At 40.2% G+C, this 18,950-nt stretch overlaps 1 protein-coding gene and 1 long non-coding RNA gene across 6 annotated transcripts in view; one reads left to right on the top strand and one right to left on the bottom strand.

Annotated features, from left to right (window-relative positions):
* Positions 1–18,950, bottom strand: part of ESR1 (estrogen receptor 1) — a 383,776-nt gene that overhangs the window by 303,493 nt on the left and 61,333 nt on the right. The window contains exon 3 of one of the 5 annotated variants that reach the window (XM_061624148.1): positions 16,329–16,624. The exons of the other annotated variants lie outside the window; for them this stretch is intronic. The gene's annotated coding sequence lies outside the window, so the exon portion shown is untranslated. The remainder of the gene's footprint in view (positions 1–16,328; positions 16,625–18,950) is intronic. 5 annotated transcript variants of the gene reach the window in all.
* Positions 2,614–6,285, top strand: LOC133384417 (uncharacterized). Its single transcript, XR_009762553.1, has 3 exons — positions 2,614–2,697; positions 3,705–4,134; positions 6,024–6,285. It is a non-coding gene; the product is annotated as an uncharacterized LOC133384417 (long non-coding RNA).

The raw sequence follows: 18,950 nt of genomic DNA, 5'->3' as shown, positions 1-18,950 counted from the left end.
ATGCTCAGAGTATTTTTGTTGCTGTTTGCAAAGGCTTTGTGCATGTTTTTATGTCTAGTGTCTCATTTCTTTTTGCCTGAGTATGTCATATTTTCTACAGATACAGATGTTCTTTTTTTTAAAAAAAAATCAAATTGCCCAAATTCTGTGGTTATTTTTCTTTTAGCTTAAGTTCTTTGCATAGTTTAGGGTTAGCACTGCAAGACGGCAGAGCTCTTGCGCCTTTAACAACTCTGTGGCAGGCAGAAATTAAACAGGGTAAGCCTGTTCTTGTCTGGAAATAAAATGATGGGGAATGTTTCACCGCTTAACATTCTGTATGTCAAGACATCTTATTACTTGTGTCCCCCCCCGATTTACTTTTGGTTCGTGAATGCCATCTAAATTGCCCTTCCCTCCACCTTTTATCTTTGCAACAACTCTGTGAGGTAGCTTAAGCTGAGACAATATATCAGCAGCAGTTAGTAGTCATAGTTGGTACAACATTAATAAAGTGCAGCCCTTGAAATGCTGAAATGTATTTTAGTGGAGTCCAGTCCTATATATGTCTACTCAGAATTAAGCCTCATTGAGTTAAATGGGTAAGTGCATAGGATTGCAGATTTCTACCTCTGAAAGGAACGCACTGTCAGACATAGAATTTAAGAGACATATTTTTCTGGGCATGTTTGAAACAATGTAGGTGGGTTTTCATCTAACTGGGTAGTCTACAACAGGGATAGTCAACATGGTGCCCTCCAGATGTTGGACCAGCTCCCATCAGTTTCATACAGCATAACCAATTATTGCGGATGATGGAAATTGTAGTCCAACAACTTCTGATCTGTAAGGCCCCATAAGTAACTTTTATTCTTTGTTGCAATACATACAAGAACATAAGAAGAGCCTGCTGGATCAGGCCAGCGGCCCGTCTAGTCCAGCAGCCCATCTAGTCCAGCATCCTGTTCTCACAATGGCTAACCAGATGCCCTAAAGGGAAACCCACAAGCAGTACCTGAGTGCAACAGCACTCTCACAACTTATGATTCCCAGCAACTGATATTCAGGCTGTGAGCATACTAGTCACCTACAACAAAGCATTTCCATTGGCTACACCTGGAAGGGCAACAGGTTGCAATCAGTTGCAAAATCTCTTTGAAGAGAATTTTTAAAAAAAACATACTCTGCACCCACCAGGTTTTACAGTAAAAAGGGGCAGGGTTTGACTAGCATTGGATGCCCTCATTTTCAGAAAAGACAGGCGGAGATGCACTGGAACAAGCAGAACTATAAATATATCTCTACCTCAGCAGCATACTGTCTCTGACAAGGGAGGTAGAACATAGCAATTGTGTCTAGGTGCCATTCATAGCTTCATCCTCCTCTCTGTCTAATTCTCTTTTAAAGCCATCCAAGTTGGTGCTTGTGACGTCCTTCCCTGGTTCTCCCTGTCAGGTTCCCCCCTGCTTGTGCCTACTGCCTTTCACTAGGCACCACCAGGATACCACCAGTCTGGACCTTCCTTTATATGGTTTCTCACTCCGCTCTAGCACAGATCTCACTAGATCCCCCTGCTAGGCAGCACCACCAGTCACGTCCTATAACCAATACTCCCAGAGACTTTGCCTGAGTCTCTCTCTAGCTGGTTACTTTTGTGACTGCGTGCTTATGCTGTTCCCAACCCCCTTGTATCTTTATAGATAACGCATACAACTCTGGGTTGCTCTGGATACTTGAATTGTTATTATTCCTCCCTTCACCGCTGCCACCATTAGATACTGTTTCTGTTCAGCCTTGGTAATTACCTTGCCCTCCCTTCTGGTATGTATATCTCCCAGCCAAGGATCAGGCCTTTAGTAAACCAAATAAGTATTTATTAAATATCAGAAATAACAAGATTAGTTTTAGAATGTTTCACAAGCGTATGGTTTCATCTATTCCTGTTTTGTACTTGACTTATTATTAATCAGAACTCCAACTCCCTCTTTCTCCACACTCCTGACCTCCACCCTCAAACACCTTTCTCCACACTCCCAACATCCACCCAGATTCAACTGTCATTCTTCCATTTATACTCCCAGCCATTCAAACGCTCAGCCAATCATCCAGCATTCTACTGCTCATGTACTCCCCCCTCCTCTTTCACTCCACTTACCATATGTCTTCTATATAAACAGCACTTGCCATATTTACCCTACAAGCAAGAACATCACAGTGCTCATCACTGCTTCTTGTGGGAGTGAATTCCATAGCATAACAATATGCTGTACAAAAAGTAAGACTACTCAGGCTGTGAGTAGACTAGTCACCTACAGCAAAGCATTTCCACTGGCCACACCTGGAGGAGGAATAGGCTGATCTGCTGATCAGTTGTGAAATCTCTTGCAGGTGTATTTTTTAAAAAACAACACTTGAGCTGATCCTGTCAAGAACGCCTGATTTCTAAAATGGCTCAGAGGCAAAGAATTGTGGGGAAAACATCTTGCCTGAAATGGGGCCTCTATGAAGGCTATGACTTTGCAGTTTCCATAGCTGAAGCTAGTTAATTAGGCCCAAGCAAGAACACCTGCTTATCAGTGGAGATTGGTACATCAAGGCCATAGGCCTGGGAAGATTTGGGGAGTATGTGACTATTAGGCGTGAAAACTCCAGAAAGGTTTCATCATCTGCAAGACCTGGTTGGCTAATTAATTCCTGGCTGTTGCTGGGGGTTTCCCTGTAAGTATAGGATTCAAACCTTAGCCTTTGTTCTTCAGTGTGATGGTGTTACCTGATGTTGAGGTTCCATCTTACTGTCTGCTATCCAGGCTATACATCTCTGGGGAGATGTGAAACTATTAAGTTATTTTGCTCTTTACCTCTTTGTAAGTATAGAATAGGCTTAAACAGTTTTGTTATTTTTGTCTGTGACTGTAACTCTCTTGTGTTTTATTTGGTACTCAGAGGTGTGGGTTTTCAGGAATTGATTTGCTGCTACATTTGTGCACTTATATTTTATTTAATAAAGTTACTTCTTATTTACCAGTGTGCGCTCATTGCAGGAGTTGTGTGTCCCTGAATCCAGTACCTTAACTAATTGACCATGGACTACTGTATAATTGGATATTTTGCCTAAGGCTCCAAGACAAGGAGTGCACCTTTGGCTCTTGTCTGTTGCAATTCTTGGCAGATCTATTTCTGGTTCTTTGGGTTTCCCCTTGGCCCAGAGGGTGTGACCAGTTTAAGGGGTGGTGACAGTCTACTTGCCTTACAGGGCTGTTGGTTTACTCAGCCCTGGTAAGGGAAGCATGGGTTTGTGCTTTGCCAGGGTCAATTGTGCTGGGTTTGGGAATTGAGTCCTGGTGGTTCATGACAGATCCCACCAGGTTTTACAATAAAAGGGGGTGGGGGTTGATGAATGTTATGTGCGCCTAGTGGAGAAACACTGGAACCAGCAGAACAGCAAGTATGTCTCTACCCTACACTTCTAATTGGAGAAGAAGGGATAATGTTTATTCTGCTAGATTACTTTTGATATGTGCATTTTCTGTTTACCTAAGTTGTTTCCTAAGTTCTACTTCTACAGTTCAATTGTGTATATGTGTCTACTCAGAAGTAAGCTTCAATGGGACTTACTCCCAGGTAAATATGTACAGGATTAAGTTACCTCTAAGTTATACTGTTGACAAAAAAATTATAAAGGCAACTAGTGAAGTACTAAAGTTTGAATTTTTCTTTGATGATAGGGGTTGCCATATTGATCAAAATGTGTCTTATTTGAAAGGAGTGGAGCCAAGAATGAGGACTGTAGTTTGAAGAGGAAAGGGCGGGTCAAGAGCCTGACTGACCTGGAGCTGGCCCTGTCAAGCAGAGAATGCTGAAGAGCCCCCCCCCTGTTGAATGTCACCTGCTTATGCCACATGCCCTGTCATGTGTTCTCTAAACTAGCCTGTTGCCTCAGAAGTGGCGAAGGACCCTATCCAGTCACTAACACTGAAGTAAAATCCAGTCAGCTTCTGCACATGGAAAGGGGAATGATACCATATTTTCCACAGGTGGCAAAATGTCTTCAGCCAGCCCTGACCACCTTGTCTTGTACCAACCTGGCTGGTGCCTCAGATCTGGTAAAGAGGCCCATTATGTCTAGGTTTATTACTTCTGCTTATAAGTGTTTGGGTAAGTTTCCCACGTGTTTTCAGAGGCAGAGTCAAGTTAATAATCTCCATAATATCTGAAGAAATATGGCAGAATTCACTAAAGCCATTTAAATTTCTGAAGAAATGTATCAGTAACCAGTGGGTAAATCATGGTCAAGTTTCTCAGAGGGCTGAGGTTCACATATCTCTAGCTATTACACTAATAAAATATTTTAAAAGGGAAAATGCAGTGATTACACTTAAAATTATTTAAAAGCATGATTTTATACAGAAATCAGTTGTTACATTCCTAATAATATCCCTCATGTGGGTGCAGTCATTAGGCTATTCAAATTTTTATGTTTCCTGAGGGATGAAAACCTGGTCTCCCACTGTATTTGAAATGGATACCCACCTTTTAAAAGCAAAAATAATAATACTGTGTCTTCTATTGTATTCATTTCAACTTGCATTTAAAACAAATGTTTCAAACTTGTGGTTTTGGGGAAAACATATAAAAATGTAACTACACTATATCATAAGAGCCAGTAGATAATCATAAGAACTCTGGGCTATTAGGTGGGGAAGGAAACCCTCATACTTTACTATTTTTACAATAACAGACCATTTGGCAAGATTTTATCATGTGAAGCTCAAAACTGGAATGATTCCACAAACATATTTCATATGGTTCATTACCACTTGTATAGTAGTAATTTTGGGGCACCATTTCGTTTGGTCTACATATCAGCTTGTCCAGGAGCCAACATATTTTTTTAACTGACAATACCTTGAATTTGCCTTCGGTTTTGCTGGAGTTTTTGAATTCTTGATTACTTTGTGAAAACTGTCACTTAAGACTAAGGGTTGACTAAGGTAAAGGTAAAGGTGTCCCCGCACTTATAGTGCGAGTCGTTTCCGACTCTTAGGGTGACGTCTTGTGACATTACTAGGCAGACCGTATATATGGGGTGGGATTGCCAGTTCCTTTCCCGGCCAGCATATGCCGGGTACTCATTTTACCGACCATGGATGGATGGAAGGCTGAGTGGACCTCGACCCCTTTTACCGGAGATTCGACTTCCTCCTTCCATTGGAATCAAACTCTGGCCGTGAGCAGAGCTTTCGGCTGCGTTACCGCCGCTTACCACTCTGCGCCATGGAGGATCTAGGACTGACGAAAGATGTGCTATAATTTGTATTCCAAGACAGAAAGTGCTGCCTTGGTCATTTGTTTTGTCTAGTTTCTGATATTTGAGTTGTTGGATTTGTCCAGACCAACACTCCTGCCACATTTCATACCATTTCACTTTTGGCTCAGATTATCTTCTTGCTAACATTCACACATCTTTACCTCATTACGGAGAGGGAAAACTCAGCACTAGTTCATCATTTTGAGCTCCATCCTTATGTCTCCCATAACATGTAGATACACCTTTAGAAAGTCATAGTTGGAATCTTTTTCAATATTCCCTGGTTGCGTAACTCTTAATCTGAGAAAGGGCAACCTGTTATAACGAGCTAATTTTTTAAATGAAACCTTACATATTTTGTCATTTCATAAAATTATGGAATGATTTTTTTCACAAGGTGCGCCTGGTGCCAACACTGTTATCTTTTCGGTGCTGGGTCAAAACTTTCCTCTTCTCCCAGGCATTTTAGCATGTGTTTTTAAATTGCTTTTTAACAATGTATTTTAAAAATTTGTATATTTGTTTTTAATGTTTTTAATTGTTGTAAACCACCCAGAGAGCTTCGGCTACGGGGCGGTATATAAATGCAATAAACAATAAAATTTAAAAAATAACATGCTAACTTGCAACCAGCTTTTTCTAAAGGCAACTTACAAAAATATGTCCTTGAAGTTATAAAGACAAGCTCAATAAATGATTATATCTTAAAGTTTTTTTTTTCATTGTGTTACTGCAGGAAAAAATGAACTTCAGGAAAAACTTCCTAACCGTTAGAGCGGTATGACAATGAAACTAAATTATCTAGGGAGGTGGTGGGCTCTCCCACACTGGAGGCAATCAAGAGGCAGCTGGACAGCCACCTGTTGGGTATGCTTTCATTTGGATTCCTGCACTGAGCAGAGGATTGGACTCAATGGCCTTATCCAACTCTATGATTCAATGATTCCATGATTCTATGAACGTGATTCTGAAGGAATGGACAAATAAGTCATCTCCAGTCCATGGGAATTTCATATGTGTTTATTCATGTCGTTCTGAATTCTTCAAAAATTATGCATGAAAATTCATATTTCAATACACATTTTAAATAATGTTTAAATATGTTTTTTCTCAATGTGTGCATTTCAACATATTGTATCCTAAAATACTCTTTTTAACACATTTTGGTATGTTTTTTGGGCCAAGAACTGTATCGTAAAATCTGGAGCAGTGTGAAATCCAAAAGGTGTTCTACACATGATTCCAAGAGGTGCAGATCAGGTCAGTTTACACTGAAATTCACAGAAATCAAATTCCTCTACCATTGTAAATTTGAGGTAGAGTTTTCCCTTTAGAGATCGCTTCTCTGTTATTGTACAAATGGTGTCACAAGGAATGCATTGTTGACAGGAAGGCTGCCTAAGAAAATGAGGTGCTAACAAAGTAATGAAAATAGTTTTGTACAGTGTTAGTAATTTCCTGATGATTTCAAATCTATATATAGATACATTACTGTATGCACAACACCTCTTTGAAATTCAATACAGTAGGGCCCCGCTTTACAGCGCTTCGCTAATGCGGCTGTCTCAGTTAGAAGCAATTAGACTAAAGCTCCACTCATATGGAGCTTGTTCCGCTTTTACAGCGGTTTTCAGGTGTCGCGTGCCATTCTATTCAATGAGTTCCGCTTTTCAGTCAGGGTCCAGAACGTAACCTGCCATGTGAGTGGGGCCTTACTGTATGTGTGGCATAGTACATAGCAGCATTACTGTTTTACAGTACATAGCAATGTGATACAGCAGTTCTGAACAAGAAACAAACCCAGTTTAGTGAATTAGGAAGAGAGCAATATATTGAGTAAGCAAACTGTTGGCCAGAATATTGTTGGCTGTGGAAACTATATTTTACATCTCATTCTGAAGTGGAAAGAGCATGCCTTCATTTCCTATACAAAAAGGTAACTCTGCGTAACCCGGAAGTAGCAAACTCAAATACAAATAGAATGGGTTCTTAGGAGGATAGGAACGTGCCTTGGCATTGAGTAAAGATAAACATACTGCAGAGCACTTTCTAAGATTTATGATGCTTTTGGAAAAGCCAAATTAATAATTTCATAAACACTGCATTAAGCTTCAAGATGAGCCCCAAGCCATTTATCTCGACCACTACCATCACACAATTTTCATAGTAAAATAAAATGGGGACATGCATCCAGGCCTTCCTGAGTTTTGAAAAAAAAACATTACAGCCACCTACTTTGTATTCATTTCCAGTTTTGCATGTCTCTATTTGAAATAGCAACAGGACAAAATGGTAATAATTTTATTTGCACTCTTGGGAAACTTTGAGTTTGGACAGCAATCCATACTGCCAGAGACTTCAGATTCACATTAACAAAAAACATTGTCAGTTTACAAGGATCAATTACATAGCGGATGAGTATTCATATTCAGTCAGACAGTTATTAGAAAGCAAATACACTGACCTGGCAACCTCAGAGAGGAAATATAATTAAGAGAGCAAAATTGGCAGGAGGAGAACTTTTTGCTAAAATCCTTTCCACCTGCTCAAGAACATTGCTCTCCCTCCGATGCTGTTCTGTCCACAGACTTTTAGAGGTTGGTGGGTGTGTATAAGAAATAGGACCTTTTTGGTTGGGGCACCCAGATTGTGGAATAGCCTCCCCAAAGTGGTGCCTTCCTTTTTCATTTTTAGAAGAATGATGAAAAGAGAGCTGTTCTAACAGGCATTCTTGAGCTGCTTTTACTATTGCTTTAAGACTGTCATTTTGATGTTGTTTTGGTGTGTTTTATCAATTACGGTTTCTTAAACCATGTGAGCCATTTCAAGTACGTATTGATGTAAAAATGTGGATATGAATTATAGAGGTTGGATCCTCACTTGCCCTTCCATGAATGGGAGGAACTGAGATCCCAGGGAGGCTCCTGTTGAAGGAAGACAAAGGAGAGACTATATTTGCTGATTCCCTCTTCCCCCTGCAGCCCCCAGCACCACTTCTCATGCTGTTCCAAAAGGTCCCCCAATCCTCCAGAGTAGCGGGGAGGTAGAACAGGAAGAATAAGAAAAAAAATCCCTTGTTTACTTGAGAGTAATCTGGCTCTGCTCCTATTATAAAGAGTAATGAAAGCAAGAAAAGGAACAGTAGCCTCCACATCATTGCCCTCTCCTTCTACACAGGGGTGCAGATTTGACCCAGAGACAAAGGGCAATTAATTGGGTAGTTGTGACAGGGGTGAGGAGGACCTGACCTTGTCAGGGAGGGGAGCTGACTGAGAGATTTCTTGCCCAAAGGTGCCAGAAAATCTGGAGCCTCTACTTTGCAGAGGAGTGCAATGGTATCTCACAAGTAGATGGCTGGTAAATTCTGTTGTAAATGTTATTGCTACCTAAGCAGTACAGCTGGCATTAGGAGAAAGCAAGCTTCTTTGTTAATTTTTGTTAACTTGGATTCCTACATTGAGCAGGGAGTTGGACTCGATGGCATTATAGGCCCCTTCCAACTCTACTATTCTATGATTCATACCCCATACATGGAATATGAGCTGAATGTTGCTAAGCTTCATCCATCTATCCATCCATATCTATTCATTTATAAAAGCATTTATACGCATCCTTTAAGGGCATAAAGCCCACCCAAGGTGGTAAACATTATTGGATCATACAGCAATGGAGGCAGTGCCTCCACCCCCCAACTCAGAAAGCCCGACCACCATGGTCAACAGTATCAAAAACCACCAAGATACTGAGGCCACCCTGGGCTCTTACTGGGCGAAAGTGCAGGATATAAATCAAATAAATAAGAGGTCCAAGGGCATTAACAAGATCACACTCTCCCTGTTTTTCTCTCAACAGAGGACAGGTTGATCAAGGCAGTTTCAATTCCAAATCCAATTCCAAATTGAAATGGAGCTTCATTAAGAGTTACCCAACAACCACCCACTTCAGCAACTACTAACAAGGAAGGTTAGCTACTGGCCTATTGTTGTTATCTTTTTCTGGATCCAGGTTAGGTTTTTCAACAGAGGCTATATCGCTGCCTCCATCAACAGAAACCAGTCTCACTCACATCCTCAGGGATGCATTAATAACCTCCTGGACCCAACCAGATAATCTGTACCTATTTCAGTGTGATCAACAAAGATGGACAAGGTTCAAACATACAGGTGATTGGCCAGATTTGTCCAAGCTCCTTGTCCACATCTTCAAGTCTTAACAACTGGTTCATACAATTTACACAGTACTTCAAAAGACACAGAATTATAACAACATAAGAAAGTAAGTCCAAGACCTACCAATGCTGTCTCATAGCCAGTTGTCTATTTGCAAAGTAAACAAGTAAGATAACATATATGTGAGTAGTTCATGGTCTCAGTCACAGCTACTACTGTGATCTTCTGTTAGGTTGTTATTTGGGTTAATTCAAAATGTTGCATTCCATTTCTTATTTCCAGCAATTGATTCCTATCATGTACTAATGATTAGTAGTATAACCCTGTGTAAATGTCACATTATTATCCAAACTTCTGAAATTGTATTTATAGCACCCTGTACCACCTTTATTTCATTTCTCTTCAAAAACCCATGAGAGAAGTCAGTACTATATCCCAGATGGGGAAAATGGGCTGAAAAATGAGTATTTGGATCTGGGTCCTAGCCCAGTTTTCTGACAACTGGATCTACCTATCATGGTTAGTTTATGTCAGTCTATTTTTATTTACTACATTTATTTCCTGCCCTTCCTCCAATGAGCTCAAAGCAGCACACATGATTTTGCCATCTTCATGTTATATTTCCAACAAGGTACATTAGGCTAAGAGATAGTTCAGCAACTGAGCTTCAGACTGCAGAAATTCTGACTTTTTCACAATTTTCACAAGTGTAGATGTCTTTAGTGCTATTATTGTCTTTAAAAAGAGTGGGACTTTGATGTGGCCAATGACATATTGGGAAAGTGAATCTATCGCAACTCATCAATCATTTGTTATAACATTTGGGGCAGGTGCCATTTTATGACCCCATTTTTTATTTTTAATCAATCAGTCTTTTAATTATTGCTAAAATGCTTTTCCAGTTATCTTTTCCTTTAAAATGAAAGAAAGATATACAGTGATACCTCAGTTAAAAGGAGCTTCCTACCTGGAGGATTTGTTAAGGAAGGCTTTTTTAAAGGTGAAATTGACCAGGTTTGCTTTGCTATGGATAAATTTTCAAGCCTGTGTCTTTGTTTTCAGGTGAACCTGACCTACCTGTGTCTTTGCTTTGCTATCAATGAACTGACAAGCCTGCGCCTTGCATTAAGGTGAAACTGACCATTTTGTGTCTTTGCTTTGCTATCAATGAACTGATAAGCCTGTGCCTTTGCTTTGCTGATGTGAAACTGACAGACCTGTGTGTTTGTGTTGCATTAAAGAGATCTCTTGCTTTCTTCCAGGGCTGGGGAGGGAAGGGTCCAATATGATTCAGAGGAGGAGAGGGGGAGGGGTCGGTGCTGGGTAGGCACTCTTTAAAGCCCCTGTTGAAGCTGCCCCAACATCTATGAGTGGGTGTAGGAACCTTTCCCTATTCTTTCCATGTTATTCCTACTTCTGGTACCAAAGTGTCTGTTAGCGTAATGTCCAGGAACACATCTGCTTTGTTAACTGAGGCATTACTGTAGTTCTATAACATAAGCATGCTATAACATTTTTATAAAAAATATTTCTAATCACCATCATTAACCAGGTTGCTAAAATGGTGGTGACTGGAAAGTTCTTTTTAATTGTTTTATTAGTATTATAGCACTATAATAAGAACATAAGAAGAGCCTGCTGGATCAGGCCAGTGGCCCATCTAGTCCAGCATCCTGTTCTCACAGTGGCCAACCAGGTGCCTGGGGGAAGCCCGCAAGCAGGACCCGAGTGCAAGAACACTCTCCCCTCCTGAGGCTTCTGGCAACTGGTTTTCAGAAGCATGCTGCCTCTGACTAGGGTGGCACAGCACAGCCATCACAGCTAGTAGCCATTGATAGCCCTGTCCTCCATGAATTTGTCTAATCTTCTTTTAAAGCCATCCAAGCTGGTGGCCATTACTGCACCTTGTGGGAGCAAATTCCATAGTTTAACTATGCACTGAGTAAAGAAGTACTTCCTTCTGTCTGTCCTGAATCTTCCAACATTCAGCTTCTTTGAATGTCCACGAGTTCTAGTATTATGAGAGAGGGAGAAGAACTTTTCTCTATCCACTTTCTCAATGCCATGCATAATTTTATACACTTCTATCATGTCTCCTCTGACCCGCCTTTTCTCTAAACTAAAAAGCCCCAAATGCTGCAACCTTTCCTCGTAAGGGAGTCGCTCCATCCCCTTGATCATTCTGGTTGCCCTCTTCTGAACCTTTTCCAACGCTATAATATTGTTAGGGATAAATCGAAACCCCCAGTGCTTGTAAAACTATAGTTTTATTTTACATTGCTATGGTACTTGCTTTGTTAATTGCTGTTTGCTGTTGTTTGCAATGCATTCCTAATTTGATGCAATTGGCCTCGGTCTGTTTGGGCAAGCTCACACTGTCCCTTTCCCGAAAACCGCAACCAACTTACATGGAAATGGCTTTGAGACCGATTTGGCAACCCAAGCAAGGTAATACAGCTACCTGAGAGACTAGTTAGTCTCTCAGGGCTGAAAGGGGGGACTGTTAGGGATAAATTGAAACCCCCAGTGCTTGTAAAACTATAGTTCACTTGTCCTACCTAAACCAGCTTGGGCTTCACGGGAAATAGAACCAAAGTGGCCTTTATTTGACTTTTGATATAAAATGTCGGTTTATTTCCTGGTGACCTGACCCTTACCTACATTCCAGTGGCTCGCATAATAAAAGCCGGTTTAAGCTGGAAACTTCCCTACTATGCATTTCTGTATCACATTTATGCTTATGGCCTTGCTTATTGTTACAAATGCTCCTTGCATAGAAATGTCAAATGCTTTCCAATGTCCCACAAACCTTTACTTGCAATACTCCTTTGATATGTAAGCAAAGTAATATCATGTCCAGTTTAGGGGGCGCCCGGTTGCAGCTGGGCCTCCCCTCAATAGTTGCCTTTGTCTGTTGTTGCATAGTGCTTATCTCAAGGACATGCGAAGTATGCAGACATAGAGTCTGAGAGATAGTCTTGATGTTTCCTCTTTTGTCCTTCCCCCTGTACCCCCTTACCTCCTTACATATGCCCCAAAGCTATAACAGTTAGAAATCGCTTCTTTTGTATTTTATGACGTGAACCCGATATTGTAAACTTCGGGGTAAGCCTATATAAACCCTTGGACACCAATAAACGAGGTTCCCATGCTGGCCTGCTTCGGCTTGTAAGTATTGGGTCCCCTTTGCAAAGGTTTTTGTCTCGTGTTACTTGATCTCTGATAGTGGGTTCATTTGCACTCAACTCCGCACTCTTCCCAGGTGTAATAAGCGAGTTGGGGTTGACAGGGCGACTTGCGTGTTGGGTTTGGACCTAACAATATCCTTTTTGAGATGAGGCGACCAGAACTGTACACAGTATTCCAAATGCAGCCGCACCATAGATTTATACAACGGCATTATGATATCGGCTGTTTTATTTTCAATACCTTTCCTAATTATCGCTAGCATGGAATAATACAAGAGTTCACATTATAGCATGAAGGTGTTATACAGTAGGGCCCTGGTTCTTGGTGCCCTGCTTTTTGGAGTTCCACTAATACAGCGCCAGCAGGACGATCAGCTGGAGGGGGCCTGGAGCTCCCCGCACTCCAGCTGATCACGCCGGAGGAGGGGAAGATCAGCTGTAGTGTGCTACAGCTGATCTTCTCCTCTTCTGGCATGATCAGACTCCCACTCGAGCTGATCGCACCTGAGGATCAGCGATCAGCGGGTTAGGTTCCAGACTCCCGCACTACAGCTGATCCACTTTTTGACTGTTTTCGCTTTCCGGTGGGGGTCTGGAACCTAACCTGCCGTATGAGTGGGGCGCTACTGTAACACTGTACCTCTATTTCATATTTTTTTTAAAAAAATTTAGCCAGAGAAACATTTCAGTAATAATTGATTTTTTTTAAATAAATGGGGGTTGTAAAATGGCATCCACCATAAGGGTTATAGTAAATGTATACCAAGCTTCAAATGGTCCCACCTACAGCAGCTATGTCACAGCCTTTAGTGTGGATGGAGCAGAGCAGAATGTACACACAGAAAAAGCATAATACTCTTGATAGTGTAGAAAGTCAACTGCAATCCTGCTTGTAGCTCAAACCAAAAAGCAAGGATTGAATAATGCTTGGAGGCACCCATCTGAAGTAGCCAGAGTGTGTGTCCCCTCATCAGCACTAAAGCTAACATCTCTTAGGGCTCTATGCTGTTTTAAGGAGAAAGGCTTTTCTCCTGCAGCAGCTCTCTCAAGTCTGAAGCAAGGCCCTTCCTTCTCCTTTGTCACATTTGCATGGTTTTTCATAACCAGACATGGAATGAAGCTAGTGCCTCTGTAGAAGTAGCGAGGGAATGAACATATTTATCCATAAAAAAATTGTCTGTTGACAACTTATGCAGACAAAAATTGATTGTATAATTCCTTTTACAATGTGCTTATGAACAATTTCATGTGCAGCTGCACTGGCAATTTATTAACATCCCACTCCTAAACATTTGTGGTAGTATATCTGCCTACAACACGGTGTAACATTGACTACTGGCAGAAGTCTTCCAACTATGCTATTAAGTCTTCACATTTTGCTCTCACGTTTAACATATTTTGATAACTTGCTTCATCTGAAGGTTCAGACTTTTTCCCATGGTCTTCCTGAATTCTAGATGATTTATGAGTATGTCAAAATGTAGTAGCTTTGTTATGGATGCCAAGGAACTCATATTTAAAGTTTTATTGATTTAACTCCCAATTTTGACTGTTTTTCCTCCCAGTAAAATCAATTTTAAATGCAGTACTGTGAGAGTTATATGAATTGCTATGTGAGCTATATGATTCATTTTTCATAATTTGTGACATAATATTAACTAACTTAAAGACCCTTGGGGTCACAGTGCATTTAATTCCACTGAAATTAAGTACAGGGTTTTAATGCCTTTTATCTTATAAGTCACTCTGACATCAGCCAAGGCACAGAAGTAGCAACAAAAAACATATTCTTTTCCAAATGGGATTTCTGAAAATGCTACTTATTATCAACTCCAACTTAAAATTTATCCTTAGGTGCCAACACATCTGCCTTGAAATGCATTTGGATTATATCATGTTAGTTTCTTTGTAAAATTAAATATCTCTATTTTAATACTGTAGCATTTGTCTTTCCTAGCTAAACAAACAGGAAATTCACAGAAAGAGAGATTTTAGTAATTTCATTATATTTCTCAGCTGGAATGTCTAAACAATTTGCACTTCTTCAAACTTTGCAGTGCAGTCCTCCAACCACAACATGAATATAAAATGCATATATTAATCAAAATGCAATACAAAATGTCATACATTAGGGTAGGTAATTTAAGGAGCTCGCATTAGTGTTTAAAGCCCTAAACAACATAGGTCCCAAATGTCTGAAAGACGGCCTCCTTCTCTACAGCCCCTCTTAGGTGCAGAGGGGGCCCTTTTGGTAGTTTCGCCACCCTCAGAACCTCAGGGGGTGGCCCGGGAGTGGGCTTTCTCTGTGGTGGCCTCTAAGCTGTGGAACTCCCTTCCCACCGAAGTGTGTCTGGCAACTTCACTGTACAGTTTTAGGCAAATGCTGAAGATGCACCTCTTTACCCTGGCCTTTGGCACCTGAGACATGTATTTTTGGGATCCACCCTATTTGGGAATTTTAGGTTATTTTTAAACTTTTTCTAATGTCATTTTTAAAATGCTGTAACCCACCCTGGGATCTTTGGGTAAAGAGCAGGTAATTGATGATGACGATGATAAATTGCTTGCAAAAATGTATATTAGAAGAAATCCACACTAAAATAATTTTTTCTGATGACTTTTTGAAAAATGATAACTGCAAACTAAAAACATAAGAAGGGTCTGCTGGATCCGGCCAATGGCCCATCTAGTCCAGGATCCTGTTTTGCCAGTGGCAAACAAGCTGCCCATGGGAAGTCCATAAGCAGGACATGAGCATAACAGTACTCTCCCCTCCTGTGGCTTCCAGCAACTGGAATTTTGCCATGCATAATTTTATACACTTCTATCATGTCACCTGTTAGTCACCTTTGTTATAACCTTTCCTCATAGGGGAGTTGCTCCATCACCTTGATCATTTTGGTTGCCCTTTTCTGAACCTTTTCCAGCTCTACACTATCTTTTTTTGAGGTAACTGTACACAGTATTCCAAGCACCATATATTTGTATATTGGCATCATGATATTGATGTTCAGTTTGTTTTCTAATGATCCCTAGCATGGAATTTGCCTTTTTCACAGCTGCTGCACACTGGGTCAACATCTTCATTGAGCTACCCACAATGACCATAAGGTCTCATTCCTGGTCATTCATTGCCAGTTCAGAACCCATGACCATATACGTGAAATTAAGTTTTTTTTGCCCCAACACACATCACTTCACATTTGTTTACACTGAATTGCATTTGCCATTTTCCTGCCCATTCACTCAGCAGAGATCCTTTTAGTAGAGGTCCTTTTGGACTAGAGATCCAAAGAGATGCTTTTGGAGCTGTTCACCCTGAACAATTTAGTATTATCAGCACTGCTCACTGCTCATCCCTACTTCTTGATTGTTTATGAACAAGTAAAAAAGCACAGGTCCCAATACTGATCCTTGGAGGACTCCACTTTCTACATCCCTCTGTTAAGAGAACTATCCATTTATTCCTATTCTCTGGTTCCTGTTTCTTAACCAGTTCCTGATCCACAAGAGGACATCTCCTCTTATTCCATGACTGCTGAGCCTACTTATAAGTCTTTGGCAAGATACTTTGCCAAAGGTTTTTGGAAAATCCAAGTACACAATATCAACTGAATCACCTCTATCTGTATGCTTGTTGACACTCTCAAAGAACCCTACTTAAGTTAGTGAGACAGGACTTACCCTTGCAAAAGCCATGCTGGTTCCGCTTCAGCCAGGCCTGTTCTTTTATATGCTTGGTTATTTTATCTAACAATACTTTCCACCAGTTTTCCTGGAACAGACATTAAGCTGACTCGTCTGTGATTTCTAGGACACACCCCATCCTTTTTTAATGTGGAAATGGGGCAAACTGAACTTAAGATTGGGAAAATATGAAATGAAAACAACATTGACATTTGTCCATCCCAGTATCATTTTTTTCATTCTTGCTGCTGCTTGGTTTTCATCTTCTTGCTCAGCATAACTTTCATTCTTTTCTGCAATCAAGAAATGTAGGCTTAGATAAAATGTTCTGCATATTTGTGTCTAAGGATCTCTTTCATCACAACACTTCCACTGGCCTATTGCAGGATGAAGGTCATCTTGTAGGGATGGTTTTAATTGTTTTTAGAAATTATTATTAGTGGTGGTGGTGGTGGTGGTAGTAGTAGTATCTAGTTCCATCTATCTTCATGATGTGAAATTATTTTTCACAGATGGGCTTTCCACCATATTTGTTTGTCTTAATGAAAATGAATTCATGGATGACAGGGCTATCAATGGCTACTAGCCATGATGGCTGTGCTCTGCCACCCTAGTCAGAGGCAGTATGCTTCTGAAAACCAGTTGCCGGAAGCCTCAGGAGGGAAGAGTGTTCTTGCTCTTGGGTCCTGCTTGCGGGCTTCCCCCAGGCACCTGGTTGGCCACTGTGAGAACAGGATGCTGGACTAGATGGGCCACTGGCCTGATCCAGCAGGCTCTTCTTATGTTCTTATGAAATTAAAGAAAATAATAAGCAAAAAAGAAAACAAAAATGGATTTTACAAGCTCTTTTGATTGCCCAGAGATTTATACTTTGAGCCTCAAAGGATAAATTCTCACCATCTATTACACAATGGTCTGAAAGCCTTAACACCCTTGCTATATTTGAACATTCTATAAACACCAATTTCATTTGAATACCTATTTGGGCATTTGGATGGAATATAGTGATGTGTTTATGTAAATTAAGATGGATGTATTGATGCTTGTTGTATTGTTAATGTGAGCTGATGTGGGTGTTTTTTTTCTTTTTCTTTTCTTTGTTTTTATCCTTTTCTGTCCCCACACCTTTCTTTTTGCTTCTTAATAAATTAGCAATTAAAAAATCAATTTTTAAAAAGCAAAGGAGAAAGGGGAGAAATTAAGCTGACAAGGCTCATATGACCATAAGTATCTTTTATTTAACTTTCCTGCCATTATGTACTATAAATTATGAACTTCAGTTGTCCAAATAAACCAAGTATAGGGTTGCCAGGTCTCCGGTTTTTGCCCAGAGCCTCTGGTTTTGGGGGATCCTCTCCGGGTCTCCAGCTGAGTCACCTTATTCTCCAGACCCTTAGCTCTTTTTTTTAAAAAAAAATAAAGTTTCTAGGTAGTCTGGTTCAAAAGATATAACTCAAAATGTCAGCTGCTGCCACCACCACCCACAACTTCTGTTAGTATCAGCTGCTCTAATCCCTGCCATTTCAGGTTTTTAGCCTATAAGTGAAATCAGGGTTGTGATTGACAAGATCAGGCAATAACTAAACCCCCAGTTTCCTTTTCCTGCTTGTCTCACATCAGGAATTCAGTAAATATATAGCTTTCAGCAGCATAAACAGTACTTTCTCTATACAGGATTGGGACTTGCTTCTGAATAAATATCCATAGGATTACACTATAACAGCAGGATCTTGGTAGGCATAAAAGTGTATATGCAGGGTTTTTTAATTACTTGCAAAAATGGCATATTTTACATATTATCTTTCAAATAATTTTTAAACAGAAGTTTTAAAAAGTGTACATGCTACAGTGTTATACTTTTCAAATTAAGGAATCAAGCACGTTTAAATTTTACTGGACTGTTGAAAAGGGCGCTTTATTTGTCTTATTCATAACTTATTTGAAAACCTTCACATTATGAAGCTTTTCTGGGAGTAAAGCTGCAATGCTAATTTCACATATCTGGGAGGTAACCCCATTGAATTCAGTAGGATTTACATTTGAATAGACATGGTTAGGATTGTGCTGAAAATCAGTGGGACTTTTGAGTGAACTTAGAAAAGGATTGTGTTGTAAATCTTTCTCTCCCCCTCTGATCCTTTTTTTTTAAGCAGGTAGGCAGAGCTTACTTAGGTGTCACTGCTTTTATTTGGCAGGAAACTAATACTTTAAAAAAATGTTCTGCAATGGCCAACTGGTTTTGACAATAAACTATTATATGGGGGGGTATCTTTACATCGCCAGTGTGTGTGTATATGAAATATTTCCAACAACCCTGTGAGGTAGGATTGGAAACCAAGGTAGCTCACAACAAGAAATAAAACCATTTAAAATCCAATAACCATAAAACAATTATAAAACAGTTGCAAAACAGCTTAACGTGTCATGATTCTGAATTTTGGGTTGGGTGAATAAATTTTCTTATCACTGAACTGTAGTCGTGTGCATGCTTCCCTGGCTGAATAAGCCCCATTGAATACATTGGGACTTGCTTCTGAGTAAACATGCATAGGATTGCACAGGTTAACAGGTTGTCTTTGACATTCATGCTTGTATAAATATTTCTTCATACTATGTCTT

This window comes from Rhineura floridana, chromosome 4, assembly GCF_030035675.1.
Source record: "Rhineura floridana isolate rRhiFlo1 chromosome 4, rRhiFlo1.hap2, whole genome shotgun sequence".
Lineage (NCBI taxonomy): Eukaryota > Metazoa > Chordata > Lepidosauria > Squamata > Rhineuridae > Rhineura > Rhineura floridana.
This window is presented reverse-complemented; position numbering and strand designations above follow the sequence as displayed.